The sequence below is a fragment of the Tribolium castaneum genome, chromosome 1 (assembly GCF_031307605.1).
Source record: "Tribolium castaneum strain GA2 chromosome 1, icTriCast1.1, whole genome shotgun sequence".
Lineage (NCBI taxonomy): Eukaryota > Metazoa > Arthropoda > Insecta > Coleoptera > Tenebrionidae > Tribolium > Tribolium castaneum.
The window spans coordinates 8577883-8594673 of record NC_087394.1 but is presented as its reverse complement, the minus strand read 5'-3'; the positions used below and the strand labels follow the sequence as shown (position 1 = coordinate 8594673).

The window sequence follows — 16791 nt, the reverse complement described above, 5'->3', positions numbered from 1 at the left end:
ATTTGTTAGCTGTCGAAAAACATTTTAAAAATTATAAAATGATCGATTTTTAAAAGTGAAAATCAAAAAAAACCCTTAAAAACAGTAAACAAATGTGGTTACCATAGGTCAGAGAATTCGTGGGGGAATTCTAATGAAAACTGCTTTAAAAAAATATGAATAATCAAAAAATGCAATAAAACACAAAGTAACAAAGCGGAAATCTGGTACAATGTTTGTTGAACAGGACTTAGACTGTGTTCGAAAAAATCAATAATAAATTTTTGTGTAATTTTTTTGCAGAACAATTTTTTTCTAAACATTCCTCAATGAGTGTACACTATACAATTTTCGTTTTAAGAAAAAAGTCGAAAAAATTACAGTTTTCTTATCACGTGTCATATTGTCATATTGTGTAATAAAATCAGAAATTCCAGCTGTTTGTATTTTATAAAATTTCCCCCTTTCTTTTACCCAATTAAATTAGACGCTTTTTGTAAACGAGAGCTTTACTAAGAAAATGTTTTAATGTGGAGTTGTTTAAATTAAGTAATATTTCCACATATTGTAGAATCGTTTTCTTTGTACACCATTAATTTTTTATTATGATACCCCAAACCGAGGACCCTTCAAGCTAACCACTCAGACAAGGTTATTGTGTGATTTATTGCAGACAGTCTGTAGTCTTTCAGACGAACATCTTATTGTGAGGGTCGCTTATCTTAAACCTTAGTATCTGTTGTAAAACCTTACGGTGTACAAAGAAAACGTTGCTTCAATAACGTCTATAGTTTTTTAATTTGGAGCTTTTGAAACGTCTCAGCCAGTATTTCTGCCATTATTTTAGTTAAAATCTTTAAATGTCTCTTTTGTTTTGATTATTTTTAACAAATTCGCTATTAATTGTTGCAAAACGACGCAATTATTTCATAATTAACAATTTCGCAATTTTTTCCATAATCTGGTTAAAAATAGCTGTCCCTTTTATTGTGACTAATCTGTGGTCACAGTTTTTTTGCCACATCATCCAAAACCACAAATTCGGCAACGCAGACAAGTCTGTGGTTTACTGTATTTGTATTCAACAAAAATGTCGGTTTCCTATTAATAGAATTTTTATTATCGTTGATTTGTTTGGTGACTTTTCCATGAAGTACCTAGCTAACGGTATTTTTGACATTTTTTTGTTTTTACTTATTTTATTTTAACAAAATAACACAAATACAATTTGCACAAAACCCCATTACGGTTTTTAATTATTAGTTTGTCCCACTTTTGCCACTTCTAATTTAAATGACGGCGTTTCTTGGATGCAATAACAGGAATTTCCACAACTTTAATAACCTGCGAGTTTTCTAACACCGCATCGGCTAGTAAGCAATAACTGCATTATTTATCGAGATCTTTTCAATTAATTTCAGAATGAGAATTTTACCGAAATGACCATTTCCTATCTGTTAATGCAATTAAATATCTATTTAGAATCCCGCATACCACAAGTTCCTCGATAAGCTCGTAACGTAAAAATTAAGCCTCGATATTCCAAGCACTTTAATGTTCTTGTTCCATAAAGCACCGAATTTTTCAAAATAGTATTTTTTCTTGTTTCAGGTAAGGATCGAGCACGTGCAAGTCCGGCAGTGAGTAAAATAACTACGAAATAACGGAATTCAATCGAAAACAAGGTTGAATTCTCACACGTTTATTAATATCGCATGATTGAGTGCGATTTATACACAACGCTTTGGGCTCTTGTCGTAAGGTCGCTAAAATGTACAACCAAGAACATGACTTACCGCTAAACAAGGTTATAAAACGCACCGAAAGGTTAACAGAGAAATTGTTATTTTGATTTAGTAACAGTTATTTCGTTTCGTTTTTATCCCTTTAACATTGTTAGGACAACAATGACATTTCTGTTTCAACCTACAAACCCACAAAACCTACCATCTGATTGATATTTGTTCTGACATTGTTTTTGAACAGTTTTTTCAGTGTTACGTAAGGAAACACAATATGTTCGTGTTTTAATTGATCTCGAGCGACCCGTAACAGCCTGAACTTGTGTCGCAACATAATTATAAGTGTTACAGTTTTGACATTTAAAATAGCTGCATCAGATGTTGTGTTTTACACACTTTCATTTTCAATCATAACGTCTGATTTTGTAACGTTACAACTGGACAAGCCTTTCGAACTGTGCTATTGTTGGTCGGGGTAAAAATGCAAGATTCTAGGAAAATGGACTTGCAAGCCTTGACTGAAAATCTGTTTCTGAAACGATGTGGCACACGACGGAAAATGAGATACAATAGATTAAGCATTTTTGAAGTCTTGATTCTGATACGTTCTGGTTCATGTACAATGAGTCTATAAACACCCACATCAACGCAAGTCAGAATGTAATTTATTTTAAAACAATAGAACACGATTTTAATGCAACCATTGACAAAGTAACAACTAAATACATGACATGGCATGTGTATAATTAGCATACAAAGTTATACCAACATTTTGTGGACTGGATGGTTCAGAACTTGACGTTTTTATCAATTCTGTAAATTAATAAACTCGTTAGAAACCTCAGCAATTTTTCAAGGTTGGCAATATGCGTAAGCAGGGATACTTGTTTTTAATTATTAAAATGATCGCCTGAAATTTGATATTAAAAACTAACGGAAAATTAATGTCTTCATTTTTATGTTTTATCGCTCTTGCTGTACCACTTTCAAATAAGCAAATGCAGTCGTAATAAAAATTTTGAATATTATAAATGATATTTCAAGAAACGGATATTACCATTGCTAATTAAATATTATTATGATTTATGCCAATTCATAATTGTTGAACATTTCTTTGGAACACTTGACCTTTTGGTGTTTTAATGTCACTTCAACTAAAACTATTAGCAACGTGACAACTTGCCTAAAGAAAGGTTTTAATGAATCTTTATGGTGCGGGTTTGTTTTATTATTATTAATAAAATTATTGCCTAATTTAGTTAATTTGCAGTAGAACTGCAGCATTCGTTTCCGGCTTAAATACATTTATTATTGCAAAATTCTCGGTTACAAAATCCTAGTTTTTTGTTACTAAACAAATATTTTTCCTTTTTGTTCTCAGGTTGATAATAAATTATTATACAAACAATAAAGAAACTGATTTTTCAATTAATTATGCTTGTGGGCAACTTTACACCAAACACTTCTTTCGTAAAAATTTTGGTGAAAACACGAGACGTTGTCACATACTAGTTTTATAAAATGTCCAAAAAGAAAAAAGGAAAATTTTTTTTCCCAAAGTGTCAATGTCCTGGGTCTTTGGCGAGACATAATTTAAACTATATGTTCATTAAACCTTTCCAAATAATAATTTGTTTAGAATCCTTTCCTTTCCTTCTCAATTTGTTTCACTACTTGACCTAAAAAATCATTTCTCTTCGTAGATAACCCCATATAAAGACCAATTCTTTCACTATTATTTTACTAACTGTAGCTAGCTAGTAAGCCTGAATGGTACTGCTTCAGTACTTTTCTTCTTTACCAGAAGAAAAAGAATCAGAATATGATGAAGTTAAAACATCATTGCTTGTTTGGCTTTTGGTTTTTGGTTTCATTTTTTGAGTTTTGGAAATGGTTTATTTTTTCAGTACGTTTTTGGAACATTTTTTTAATTTTGATAAATGTTAAACCATAAAAAAGCAAGTTTTTAATGTCATAACACATTCAGTTGAAATTCTCAAAAATAAGTACAAAAGTATAACAAAAAATGTTGTAAATGTGTCCTTTATCAAGCATCTAAAAACGTTTTTCAGCTAGAAACATGTGTTTTATGTCAGTTTTTTAAAAAACGGAGTAAGAAATCGTTTAATTAGATCGAAAATTATTTTTTCGTTTTCGAGAGTTTTAGTAAGTTTTTCAGCAAATAAATTCAGCAGTTACTTATTGCGCGGAATTACCAAAAGAATTTCGCTAAAAATGATTCTTAATTTCACAAAATTATTAGTTCAAAAATTGATTTTTTTACTCTTTTAAGAAAATTTGCAGCTAAAATTTTAATATAGGAAATTTTCTTAAAACGGAAAAAAAATCGCTAAGTTAGGTCGAAAATTACATTTACTCGTAATAATTAATAGTAAGTAGTAATAATAAGTGGAATTTCGTTAATAATACTTCAAAAAATCAGAAAATTATTTCAAAAATTGTAGAAGCTCTTCCTTTTTTAATATTTTTCAGTAAGCACACATACGTAGATCTAACGTTTTTTTAACGTTACACCAGTTGAATTAACAACGTTGTTACTTGGTTGTATGATTACGTTTTTTTTAACATTTATATTACTTCAACAGTTGTCTGGGGGTAATCCTTATTCATTTTTTAAAATAGAATAATAATATTTGAATAAAAACGTTTTTAAAACGTTGCTTGTTGACGTTGATTATTGATTTTATGTTTTCTATAATTTTACATTATATTCGCACGTTACAAATAAGGTTATTCCCGTGGACGTTTTTGCGTTGATTCTACGATAAAAGCAATGTTTTTGCAACTTAATTAACGTTTCTTTTTTACGATATTTTTACGTTAGTGTGCACAAAATATTTAGTGTAAAATTATCCGAAAAATCACAAGAAATATCGTGTCAACACGTTAAAGTAAATTTCGCAAAATTATATGAAAATAGACCGAACAATGGCATAAAATTACATAATACCAATTTTTTGTTACATAGTTAAATACAAATTATGTTATACAATTGCATATGAACGATGAACGTTTATTTTGAAAGAAAATTCTATTTTTTTTTTCAAATTCTTTTCGGAAATTTTGAGAAATAATTATGTTATTTTGCAGCTTTCAAACATTTTACTACGTTTTTCATCTATAAACATTACCATTTATACAATAAAAATTCTCAAAAATAAGTAAAAAAGTCACTAAAATATGTCATAAATAGTGTAAATGAGCGGCCTTTTCCAAGCGTTTAAGAACTTTTTTCAGCTAAAAACAATAGTTTTGCTTAAGACGGAGTAAACACATCATTAAATTGGATCAAAAGTAACAATATTTTGCTGTTTTTGAGCGTTTTAACACAAGTTTCTAAAGAATTTTGTTTGATTTAAGAAGAAAGTGGTGGAGATTTTTGCTTTTTTATTAAAAAAATTACGCTTTCTTCGTAAATTTTTTCTGAACTGGTCCAAAAGATGAATAAAATGGGCAGAATATAGCATTGTTTTGCCGTTTTCTAACAATATCAAGCAATTTACCAAACATTTTGTGAAAGCTGAAAAGTCTCTCAAAATGATCTATAGGTCGTTTGAGTACTTTTTAAAAATAAGTATTACTTATTTTTTCAAAATTTTGTCAAAATAGCTAAACTGGGTCAAAAAACTTTGCAATTTTTTCAAAGACTTTATGATGTTTTAAAGCTAAAACTTTAAGAAAAGTACGTACGTAGGAACAATTTATTTTTTATTTTTCCATTAGGTTTATATACTGGACTTTAATTAGTTTTGGATTGCGATCAAATAAATTCAAACTAATAAAGTACTACAAAAAATAACTGTTTTCGGAAGCTAAAAATTGTTGCAATTAATTTAAACAATTATTAAATTTAGTATCTTTTAGATGAATTTTTAGCAAAGAAACCTGAACTCACAAACCTTAAAGAGACGAGAAATATTGTTCATGTTAGTGTTTCTTGTTTACACTTAAAATTGACAATTTTTGAACTCTCAAGCGAGAAAGAAAATAATTTAGTGGTTGAAAGTCGATCATTATCAGTGTTTCGTTGAGAAATGTAAATAAATTTGTTATGAGAAAAAAATGTGTATTCCATGCGGGTTTTCACTATCGTGTATATAAAAGCGTTTTTAATTTTTCTTATACTATAAGAGATTATAAAACAAAATGTCAAAGACATGTGTATGGGAAAAGTGTTGTTTCTCTTAAGCCGCTGTTAATAAATTGGTGATTTGAGTTTGGAATCCTTCAATAGCGTCATCGCCAGAGGTTTTTAGCGGTAAAACGATAAACCAATATGCGGGGGCGAAACAAGTTTTACTCTATGTACATTTAGTTTTTATAGTGTCATAACACAACGTTGTTCTAGCAAAATAACCCCTGACCGCCTGTTCCTCTCTTAATTGCTTTGTAATTTATTGAATTTTTCTTCCAGCACGAAATGTGTGGGCAAAAACAAATTTGACGCAAATATAATAATTGGCATTATAAATCCCAAACGTTTTCACTGACTGTAATAGCCACAATAACACGTTTTTCGCCGCTGTCATAATTAAAATTCAAACATGTGGGCAGAAAAACAGTAATTTTTCAACAAATGTCCACAACCGGAAATATTTATTAGTTAATTTCATATACAAATATGCATATCAGATTATTTCTGCGGCGGATTTGAAACGTGTGGTAACTTTATTATGTGATATCTTACATATTAATAACAAAACCCGCATCGAATTTAAAGTTCAAGGGCTTTCGTTACTCTTCGCGACACAAGCACAACTACTTTTACTGCGAGCTATAATATAGCAAATATTTCTAGTGATAATAACTAGACAAGATCTTATAGGAAACTTCCCTGGTCCGCAACTTTTAAAGGCTTTTCTTCAAAAATAAATTTGTTTTGTTAATTTACCTTTCTAATTTAAAATGAGATTTTTTTATTTTTTTACTACGGAGGACTATAACTTAGGAGTGAAAACGAGATATAAAATCGCTGACTTTTCTGAGCCCAAAAAATTAGTACGGCAGACTAAAAATGAGGGCGCTTTGAGCGTTATCCCGTCTCAGCGCCAAATTGTTACAAATTAATTTAAATGCAACCAGTTCTCTAATTACTTGGAAAAAATGCAGAAATGTTGAGCTTTGCACTCTTAACAGACTGAGAAAAACAGAAGACTACAATTTTCATAAGAAACATGAGAAAAAAATTATTTAAAATTTAAAATTTGCCTTTAGTTGTTTTTTTTTCAAGACGCTGCGAATACAGTTAAAGATACAAGAAAAATGTTTGAAAGAAATTTGTAGAGAATTAAATTTTCTTTAAAAAAGTCCGCGAGACCATATCTCTATCGTCAACAGTTTAGGACCCAAAGACGTTAAAAGACACTAATGTGACGGATTTGTTTCATTTTACCGGTGGTCAAGTAACGGAAAGTTAATTTATACCTAAACTGTAGAAGATAGAATTATGGTGTCGCTGACTTTTTTATAGGAAATTTAATTCTCTACAACTTTGTTCCTTACACTTTTTTCTATCTCTAACTGTATTTCCAGCGTTTTGATAAATATGCAACGCTGCGCAAAGAATTATGGCATATAATTACCAATTTGCGTTCCACCTTATATTTTTGCGAACGCTACGAATACGGTTGAAGATACAAAAAAATCGTAAGAAACAAAGTTGTAGAGAATTAAATTTTCTACAAAAAAGTCCGCGACACCATATTTCTGTCTTCAACGGTTTAGCTATAAATTAATTTTCCAATACTAGACCACGGGCAGAATGAAGCAAATTCGTCACTTGAGCACCTTTGAACGACTTTGGGGCCTAAATGATGGAAGATGGAGATATGGTCTTGCGGACTTTTTTATAGGAAATTTAATTCTCTACAACTTTCTTTCTAATATTTTTCTTGTATTTGTAACCGTATTCGCAGCGTTTTGAAAAATATGGGGCAATGTGCAAATTGGTAAAAGTTTGAAATTTTTTTTAATATAGTATACGATAAAAATTGTGCATTATGTTTATGGCTCACTATTGAGAATTTATTGCTCTATCTGCCTGTATTTTTTTTGTTTGCTACGTTTTAACAGTTATACAAAATACAACAGTTTTTTCAAATTCACTGCTCACTAAAGTTGGACGGTAATGCAACAACTGCGCTCTCTGGCGACATTAACGGAGCTATAAAGGACGGGAACGTTTTGTTTGTTTGTCGCTTCCTATCCTAACCTTTAGATCTCCGTAGTATTTACTTAGTTTACAAACATTGTATCATATTTTTCAATTTCATAGTTATTTTCTGTATATCTGGATTTTTTGTTTTTTAGGCTTCCAGTCAGTTATTTATGGTTGTAAAAGCACAGCTTTATTTCAGTCAAGCCACTTATATAAAGTACTCCAGGAGTTAGTTTGTGACAAAGTATATAAAAAAATTCTGAATATAAATATCTACTTAAAATAAAAATATTTATTGAATGAAAAATATTGGCCTGATTTTCGTACCAGTTGAGATGAATTTACAGGAAATCAAACTAATTTAGCAATATTTAGCTTCAACGATTATTAACTTCTTTGTAGCTTTTTGTACAATAAAAATTATGTTTTAATTTTTCCTGTAGTAGGAATTAATAAAAAATGTTCCCTTCAATAAGTCACTTGGCTCTAATAAAAATTTTGGTGCCTCAGGCGTTTGCATATCTTCCAGATGGGGCATTTCCGCTAAAACTGAAGGTATAAGTCGTTGCAAGCGTATTTTATTCGTCTATTGCTCTCTAATTTATGTATTTACAATTAAAATCGCTGTGGGATCTTGACAAATATTTTGTCGGGCTCTAATAGACGAGCTAAATCAAAATAGCGATGGGAATCCGTTGGAAAAAATGTAGGAAACGTAAATTAGCGTCTTGAGATGCTAATTGGAGTCGAGATTTGGACGCGTGTTGTAAATCTGTAAGAAGTGGGTCACAGGACCCGGAAACGAGGCAGATTTCTCGCTCCGGCTACCGAACTTATCGGAATCAATCTAGTTTCATAATCTATATTTATTATGGTCGTGAACGACATTAGCAATCCGATTATGCGCAACCGATATTGCAGTAGGTAGTAGCTAGAGATTTCATTACGTTCCAATAAAATGTGATTGAAAAGTTCAAAAATGTAATTTAGTGAAACAATGAGTTGGTTTCGTCATGACCGTGACCAAATTGAGACATCACGCAGATTTTTAATTAATCTGTCGCACGTTCAAGGCTGGTAAAAATCTTTCAAAACGTAGCAAATAAGGAAATAAATTGTAATGTTTCATTTATTGTTTTTGTAGTCCAGTTATTAAATAAATTCTTCCTCCAAAGACTAAACCTTGAGGCCGTGAAGGTTCAGCATTTTTTCATTACGTAATGAGTTAATTAAGTGGATTTAGAATTATTGTCGTCGTATATCTGTGTGGGATTTTTTTCAAGTAGACTCAATTGGGCGAACATTACTAATTAAGCTCATCCCATTTAACGGGATTTGTAACTTAACTTATAATTGAAGCCGTGTAAACATGCAACGATAAAGAGATGATGCTTAAAATTTTATAACCTTCCACAACAGCTAAATTATTGGAATTTCCTGAATGAATGCATGTGAAACTGCTGGGAATTCGAGCATGTTTTCGCGAAAATTGCCAATTTGGCCGCAGGGAGGAATTTTTATTTCTCAAACCTCCATGTGAAAAACAAGCTTTTAAACCTTAGAGTTGCGTGCAGAGTGAGTTAAATTTCTGACAAACTGGCCTGAAATTGAGTTGGTAATATTGCATTTCGCTCGGAAATTTAATTTTTGGGTTCCCCCTATTTATTCAAATTTCACTTTCATTTACTGTTAAATATTTTAAGGTCAAGAACTCCACTCTCCAAAGTGTCAAGTTTTCTGTTTGCACCTTTTCCAATTGTAGTTCAGAATGTATCAGATTAGAGTCAACTGTATTTTACAAGGTATCAAATTATTTCACATTTTGTCATTTGACTGTATTAGTTCAGAAAGTATTAAAATTTCAGAAAGGAACAGCATTTACAAATGACTCTGAAATACATTTGACTAATTTAAAATACAATTTATTGGAAATAAAGGTGTAGATTTTTGTTTAATCTCATTCAAAAAAATATCTCAAAATCAAAAATTTTATTTAAACTTAAAGAAATGCTTCAATTTTAACTTATTTACGAAGATTTCAACTTAGCAACGTTGAAAAGCTTTTTTGAGCTTTTACTAACAACAAAAGTATCGATCACTTTTAAATAATTTTTTCAAGAAAAATCGTTAAAAAAATTAAACTTTAAATTAGGTTGCAACTCTGTGATCTGTTAATTATGCCCGTGGTTTGACATTAAATTAAAACAAGCAAGTCGTATAATAATGTGAGCTTAATACAAAAATCACGTTTGTAGATGTTTTTGTAAAATCAGTATTTCTCTGCCTATAATACTTTTAGTGAGACGTTGCTCAAAAAATAACAATTTTTTTTTAAATTGTAGAAATTTTCGTATGTTTTGCGGGTCGTGCTAAAGTAACACTTAAAATAATTCTTTGATTTGGTAATTTTTTTAAAGTAAGTCTACATTTTTTTTAATTAGGTCCATTTTTAGTTGTGTCTACAGACGTTTAAGGTACCTTCTTCCTATGAACACTCGGTATACAATGTATGAGAGATAAACCTGCTAAAAGTATTTTTCAAATTTATCTCAAAAATTAATAAGATAATTACACAGATATCATCGTTTGCTATAAAAAAATTTTCTTAGTGTAATTATTTTTTTCAAAATTTTTCTACAATTTCTTTAATAATTATTAATTAACTAATAATTATTTGTATTGAAAAGTGAAAAGATTAAGTTCTTGAGTGACCAAGGCACGAGTGGACTTAACCAATATGTACCTAGATAAGCAATTTACTAATCTAAAAGTACTATTTTTTCTGTAACAGGATTTCAAGTTTAAGAGAAAAACGTTTTTTTGTTAACCCTTCAAATTAATAAAATTGAAATTGGTTAAATTATATTCAAAACATTTTGCCTACTCTTGCGGTTTAAGTACTATTTTTTTAAGTACTCAAAAGCGTGAATATAGAAATATTTTAACATATGCCATAGAAAAAAAAGTATAATATTTAGGGGATGTTTTTTCAGTACTAGTGCCAAACGATACTTGCTATGCACAGAGTCCCAGAGTAAATCCGCCAAAATTTAATTTATTTGGATTAGAATTTTTATTTACAATATTTAACTATCATTTGTTTAAATTTTTTAGAACCACATAGTAATTAGTTAATAATATTTAATAATTGTAAAAAAATTCTGAAAAAATTCACTTGCGTCAGGAAAATAGTTAATAGTAAACTTTGAATTCCGTGTGATTATAATTACTATTATTTTTTGAGATACAACAAAAAAACTTTTAGCAGACTCACCCTGTTAGACCTAGTATTTATTCCTAGTAGAAACGCTTTTTACAGAATGAAATTTTTTTGTAATTAAATTAATTAAATTTCTGACATTAAAATTAAATAATGTAGAGACAGACTAGTCTTATTTCGCTGCATTATTCAATGATACCAAGCCACTTTGCTAGAAGTTGAATTAAACACACTGTATAATTTTATTTTTTGGAACGTCATTTTACGTTGTCTGTTTTATTTATTTTAACTTAAATTTAATTACATATCAATCAACCATAAAAAGTATCAAGATCTCTATGTATATTTTTATTTTGTTTTTGCATATTTCTTAATGGAAAAATTAATTAAAATTAAAATTAATTATTTTTAATCGGAGTTCCAATTATTTTTTTTATTTCTAATAAAAATTTATGATTTCAGAATATTTTAACCTAAAGGCAATGGGTACCTGGTAAAAAATGGAAATTAAGTCATGAGAAAAAAAATCGTAGACATTATTACTATATTAGTTTTTAATTATTATTAGTAATTTTGTGATCAAATGTGAATTCGAAAGAAAAAGTAATATAGTAATTTTGTGTTAATTAGGACCGGTTTATAGAAACGTCATTAATTTAATCCGCAATTAAGTGCGTGATTAGCTGGACACGTGACCAAATTGGACCAATTTCATTGGTCCATTCGCGTTGTTAACTTTTAACAGTGAATTAAAACTTAATGAAGCTTTCTATAAAGTGGTTCTAAAGGCCGGCGTCATTAATTTAATTCGCAATTAAATGCGTCATTAACTGATCACATGACCAAATTGAAGCAATTTGGTTGGTTCATCCGCGTTGTTAACTTTTAACAACGAATTAAATTAATTAAACTTAATGATATTGAATTTGAAGTTCAGTGATCCCTTGCATATTTAACAAAAAGATAAGGATATCGCATTTTTGAAACTTAAATAAATCTCATTGACTTCAAATTCTAGTCCATTAATCCAATGACTTTTGTTAAAATTTTCGTAACTTTTTGAATGAATGTCTAAGAAAATTTCTTACTCTCAAGTTGGAGGATTTTTTCTGACCTGATTTAATTTAAGAACCAGTACAATTAAATAAAATAATGAGTCCAAAATTTTGCACTTTTTTCAAATAAATGATTTAGCTTGAAGGTGAGGCCTCTTTGTAGCGGTCACCGCAAAATTAGTAACTGTTTTCGCTCCGAAATCCTCATCTGTTGCGCACTTTTATTAATATTTCAATCCTGAATGGGCATATACACACAATGGAATCAAACGCCTACAAAAATTATTGTGCGAACGAGCTTTACATGAACTCGGCTGTCTACACCCACGTCGGACGCAACTCTTTTTCTTGTAGCAGAAGGTGGAAGCTCCCTCTCTCTGTCCATTACAGGCCTGGAATAAGGAAAAAGCTATATCGCGCACGCTGCATTTTCGTCCTTATGAAGAACACCTTTTTCAACTTGTACTTTTCCAACCTGTCACGTGTTAATATCAGACCCGGCTATGATTTATGAATTGATTATTCACAGTTCCGTGCTTTATGTTTTCCGTCTCGTCCGAATGTTGCTTCACGTTCCATTCCAATGACTGATAATAATTTCGTTTCATTGAGATTTTTATGAATATTTGTCCCGCCAATCAAGCACGTGGGCTTTATAAGATCAAGTTCAGTTATCCTTGAATCAGGATATGAATATTTCTTAATGGACATTCTGTGTTGATACACGTTGATGATTTTTTAGCTTTTCCAGCTATGTGTTTACTTTCCATCTTGTCCAAACGATTGTTTGTTTGCTCAGAGATAACCCACCTTTATCACTTGTTGGCAAAATCTTCTTATGCAAATAGTTGAACTAAAAATATCGGATGTGAAGGAAAATTGACTGGATACAAAAATGTTGTACCGTTTGAAACAGAATACGTTTTGCCTTGAACTATCATTTATCTGATATCAAATAAATATAAAATTCTTCCAAGGTTCTGCAACTATGTTTTTGCAACGGCAAAGAAACGAAACAAGTTTCATATATCAAAACAAGAAGTAGCGGGAAATATGCATATTCAGTGGCATAACCAAATTACACGAAAACCTCTTTTATTGACTTTGGGTTTTAATAATTGGCTGTCGGAGAAAGGAGGCCTTAATTTATCAGCAGCTTACCGTTGTAGATGCACATCTTAAGTCACCTCTATTTTACAGTTAAGTCCAACTTATTGCGCCAGTACCTAGGATTTTCCTTATCTTTTCTCTAAATATTGAACAGGTTTTAAGAAGTTTATTTTACTTATCGTCAAGATATTGAAACTAGTCAATTTCTGAAGATAGTTCAACCACACCTTTAGTATAACATGTGTGACAAGTGCGAATCGTCCAACCCTTAAAATTATCAGGTTAGATATCCTTATCAGCTTCATTGTTTCAAATTGTAATGTTGGCCCACTTTTAACTATCGTTGCGAATTAACACGGCTGAGTTGGCGCCTTGAATAGATTCTTTGAAATTCCATTGACATTTAAATCTGTGCTATGCCATGTGCAGATATAATAACAAATCGCAATTAAATCGTTAAATTGTTTCAAGGTACGAAATTATGTACGAATTTGTCATTTTTTCCCATTAATGACGCAACTTGAACGGTTGGAATTTTTGATATCATCCAATTACTGCAAGAGCTTAATCTGGCAAAGAAGTGATGCCGAGATAAAAAACCAATTCTTTTGTTAATTTATCACGTATGGGCTGATGCTAATCGGAGCTCATGTAATTTCAGCATATAGCATAAAATTAATCTGTGTGGAAATTTCGTAACAATGTGTTCAACATTCACGACTCCTTATACTTACTTAATTGATATTATACTATGACATGTGAAAAATTCGCGTTCGTGACTGTCTGAGCCAGTATCCGTGACACAAGCGAACAAAAATCATAATTTCTTAATTATGTCTTAATTAGAAAATCACTGATTGATGCCTCAGTTGCGAAATAAATTCACTGGGACGCTCCCTGCTAATAGTTGGCATTCTTCAATCTTCCTCTGCACTTCCAGAACAGTTATTTAAAATTTAATTCAAGGAGATGAACTCTCTTTTGAAAGTGAGATTGTGTCACATTGACCCGTATTGTGAATTAACTGAAACAGGATGCAATTTTACGTTGGATTGTTTGTTTTTAAATTTGATATTTATGAAGCATTTTCGAAGGAATGGTGTCTGTAATAACGCTAATTGCCTGTAATTGCACTGTTCACACTTGAACTTTGTTTCCTTTCAGAACACCTATTGAGATATCTGTCATTCTGCCAGTTCCGCATTTCTGCTAGCTTTTTGTAGTTTGAGGTAAATCTAGAAAATTCGCATTTGCATTGATTTACAAGTGAAAAGTTGTGAAATTGATTCAAATAGTGGAATTGTGTTTTTAAGCCCAGAAGGGGGTTCAATAAAAAAACGTCATCAAAATTTCTGTTAAATTTACATTCGATTATGAAACTGACTGAACTGTCCCGTTTAGCTCATTGTTAAAAAAAACGTTTGAATTCACACTGAATTAATCGTTTGCTATTAACTGCGATTTTTTTAGAATTTGACTACAATTTCTTATAATTGAAATTTATTAAAAGATATTACCGGTATAAAAAACTATAATTAAAAAATTGTTTCTTATGTTATCTTAAAATAAACGATAATGCTTAGGTACGTGTTAATAATTTTGGCTTTAGCGATATTTTTTTTATTTGTTGCTCAAAAGATCGTTTAAGCATCGTTGCTTACTTATTAATAATTTTGTTTTTGCCATATTTTTGTTATAGATATTCAAGTGGCCTAATTTTCTTATATTTGAAAGGTACATCATTTTCAAATAATTTTTGGATTGGCCTTGATTTTGGAATAAAATAGTATATTATGTTATTAGGAGTAAATATGTGATACTTTAGGTTGGTGAAGCTGAGTCCCGTAAACTCCGAATAACAAATACTATTTTATAATATTATAGTATTAAAATTAATATTTTAAAAATAGTATAATATTATAAAGTATAATTTATTCAGACAAATTGCTACGAATTGATATAATTTTTTTAAAACATATTGTTACTGTCTTTGCAATTACCAAGAGTATATGGATAACAATGACCTGACCTGACCTGACCACAAAAACATCGATCGTCAAAACCCTCAGGTTTTAAAAACTGATAATGTCTGTAATTTTGTTACATTTTCTTGATATTCTTTCTTTATAATAGTAACCAACTACTTCTTATTCATTTTACTTTACCTTACCTTACTCTACCTTATTTTATCTAACCTAACCTGACCTGACCTGACCTGACCTGATCCTCAAAACTCTCAGGTCTTAAAAACAGATTTTTTCCTTTATTAATCAACTACTTTGTTTATTAAACAACAACTTTAGTAAACAACTACTTCTTATTAATTGGACTTTACCTGACCTGACCTGACCTGACCTGACCTGACCTGACCTGACCTGACCTTACCTGACCTGACCTGACCTGACCTGACCGCAAAAACATCGATCCTCAAAACCCTCAAGTCCTAAAAACTGATTTCTTCCTTTATAATAGTAAACAACTACTTCTTATTCACTTTACTTTACCTTACCATAACTCACCTTATCTAACCTGACCTGCCCTGACCACAAAAACATCGATCCTCAAAACCCTCAGATTTTAAAAACTGATAATGTCTGTAATTTTGTTAGATTTTCTTAATATCCTTTCTTTGCAATAGTAAACAACTACTTCTTAATTATTTTACTTTACATTATCTTACCCTACCGTACCTTATCAAACTTTATCTAACCTGACCTGACCTGACCGCAAAAACATCGATCCTCAAAATCCCCAAATCTTAACCACAGATAATGTATGTATTTTTTGTTACATTTTCTTAATATTGTTTCTTTATAAAAGTAAACAATGGCTTGTTATTCGACAGTAAAGATTTTAATTAGATGTTTTGCGTATAAATCGAACGATTTTTAAAAATTCACCACTGTGTAAAATTGCCTTTGTTTATGTTTTCATCATTTCATTACAATCTGTATTTAATAATTATCTTATTAATATTTTTAATCAATTAATTTTTATTACGTATATGTATATAATCCTGAAAAAAAATTGATAAGTACATAGAGAGAAATATAACGTATTTTAACATCAAATGCTAATTTCTCTGAAATTTTTCCAGCAAAAATACTTTTAGCAGACTTACCTTGTAGGAATTTGGATAAGGACAAAATAATAAAAAAAATTGTCGTAAATATTTGTTACTCTACCGTTTACTAGATTAAACTTTGAGTAAAAACACAGCTGACTTAACTTGACCTGACTTGACCTGACCTGACCTGACCATAAAAACATCGATCCTTAAAACTCTTGGGTCTTTAAAACAGATAATATCTATTTTGTTACGTTTTTTTAATATTCTTCCATTATATTAGTTAACAACTACTTCCTACTCAATTTAGCGTCAAGTTGATTGGTAGAAATTTGTAAATTGGTAGAAGTAAAAATGCTTAGGCGCAGAAATAAAACTTTACTCAATGACCAAAAAAAATTAACCTGTGGCATTTACTCATAAAAATTGTAATTTTTATT

At 30.3% G+C, this 16791-nt stretch overlaps 1 protein-coding gene across 2 annotated transcripts in view; it reads left to right on the top strand.

The window, feature by feature from the left end:
* LOC103313193 (dendritic arbor reduction protein 1) overlaps nucleotides 1-16791 on the top strand; it is a 215162-nt gene that overhangs the window by 68502 nt on the left and 129869 nt on the right. Inside the window, exon 1 of one of the 2 annotated variants that reach the window (XM_015978401.2) lies at nucleotides 13487-13565. The exons of the other annotated variant lie outside the window; for it this stretch is intronic. The gene's annotated coding sequence lies outside the window, so the exon portion shown is untranslated. Of the gene's footprint in view, nucleotides 1-13486; nucleotides 13566-16791 lie in introns of those variants that run through there. 2 annotated transcript variants of the gene reach the window in all.